Raw genomic sequence first — 2,346 nt, 5'->3', positions numbered from 1 at the left:
ATACTAGATAAATGGAAAATATAAAAGGTGTTTTTGTCTACCATTTCTGAGCCCAGTCTTGTCCCTGAAGACTTATCTAATTATGCTATCAAGTATATCTATTGCTAATTTTATTCTTACATTCGCTTTTCACCAGTCATATTCCGAAGTAGTTCGATAATTAATATGTTTGTAGTGTTTTCGTTCTTAGAAATGTTTTTTGTTATTTATTTATCATATATTTCTAATTAGAATTACAAAGGTCCACGTATAGCAGACCTACCAGATCCTCGCGAATAACCCACAGGATCAGACTTACAAGTGAGGGTGCAACTGCGCAACATGCCCTCGCTGTTCGCCTGCGATGCCGAGTGAAGTGTAACCCAGGCGGCGCTTCGGGAGCGGCGAGGCGTTAAGGAAGTGTAGCGCGGGCGATGAAAGCCCCCACCTGGCTGGCTAAGTGGCGCAGCACGCCCCGCGAATACTGACTACCTTCTCGACGGCTCTGGCTCCGGAGTGGGTGAGATTAGGGATTTTTAAGGGTCGATGTTTCATGTCACGTGGCGATGACTGTGACTATTAGCGTCGGAAACTGCGATTCGGTGAATCACCTGTGCGTTCCACTGTCCCGTGCAATGGCAATAGGGAAGTCAAGGCTATACGGGATCTGAATGTGTGCGTTGAAAGGGAAATTGTGATTGATGGTCAGAAGGGGTTTAAATGTGCTTAAGCTTTCGGATTATTTGTTTTATATAATTATTTATCAAGATTGTATGAACTTGTATTCTTGCATTAACAAATAAATTTTGTCGAGTTGTGTGTTATCTAAGTTTTCCTCTCCGTGTTGCCGGGGATCTGGCCATTTGCAACCAGCGTGAACACCTCATTGAAATACATTACCTCACTCCGCATCCCCGGCGCAGAGCTTGACGCCATCTCGGTAATGGAAGCCGCTACCTGACGGAGACGTGGTGAGGCGTGGGCGTGGAAGAGAGATAAGTTGACACAATGCTGATTTTAGACGTCGACTGATGCGCTGTGCGGTAGCAAGGCTTCATTGATTCGTGAATGGCCAGTTGCCTTGACCGTTTGTTTTGCTCACTTTAATTTCCATGGTGTCCAAGAATTTTTAGATCTACGTCGTAAGCAGTATATTTTATTGGTAACAGTGCTTGTAGTAGTATCCCGAATTGTACCAGTTTAACCAGTGGACAGAACCAAGGGAATAAGCACAGATGACGATACCAAGGAAAGGCACACAAAAAGAGAAAAATAAGTAGCTGCTTTCTAAGAAAAATCTTTGCTTTCAAGATGTTTCTTCATTCCCGCTTCATCCCTTGTAGTGTTCGTCTCGCTTGAAGGCAGATGTTTCATGTCCGTGAACGCCGTTCCTCCTCCAGCTTTACATCTCCGCTGATGCGTGAGAGCAAAACCGCATTACGCCAGAGCTGGGCCGAAACTCAAGCTGACACTCGCACACACGCGCTAATGGAAAGATGGGCCGAGATTCTCCTTTTTTTACGATTCACAGCGTCTGTTTCGCCAGTGTGCCGCTTAGGAAGAGGGAGGCGATGCAAGATAATAGTTAAATGTGGCAACCGGGATCCGTAGAGTTTTGCGAACCAAGCGGTCGATGAGTGTGTTCTTTATCAGGTTTTTATTTATTTCTTTTTTTGTTCATGTTACCATTTGTTTTACTTATTTGTTTAGGTTATCTTTTATTTACGTATTTACTTATATTATCCTTTATTTATATATTTATGTTGTCATTTATTTATATATGTATGTTATCATATATTTATATATTGATGTAATCGTTTATTTATTCAATATTAACATAGCCGTTAATCAGCATGTGTTGAGTTAACATTTTTCTGTGTGCAGTAATGTACCATTATCTTTGTTTCCTAGAATATAGCATTTAATTTATTTTCCCGGACCTATATTTCTTGTTCCAATAGTATCACTCACTAGTTTTAAAATGCTTTAGTAACACTTAGTTAGTAAGTTAAATTTTGCGCTGATGGTTTCTAACACATATTATCGGCCACTTTTAAATGTCTGCTGATTTGATCATTCCATTTTTTCCATACAAACTGAGGGTTAAGGAAAAATGTCGTTATACAAAATGATGAATAGACCCTTTGTTTGCCCTGCATTAGGAAATGATACAGTTTAAATATACCTTTCGACTTCACAGGGACGTTTATTCTTTTATTTTTTCTCCTTGCTGTTCAACTGATCATTTGGTCATTTACATTTGCTTCTTTTTAGTTCTTTCAATATTTTTACCATCATTATTCTTAATAACTACATACCCTTGCTTTTTTCCTTCTCTTTCACGTTGAGTTTCAATAACCACAATTG

The sequence above is a fragment of the Penaeus monodon genome, chromosome 24 (genome assembly GCF_015228065.2).
Source record: "Penaeus monodon isolate SGIC_2016 chromosome 24, NSTDA_Pmon_1, whole genome shotgun sequence".
Taxonomy (NCBI): Eukaryota; Metazoa; Arthropoda; class Malacostraca; order Decapoda; family Penaeidae; genus Penaeus; species Penaeus monodon.
This window is presented reverse-complemented; position numbering follows the sequence as displayed.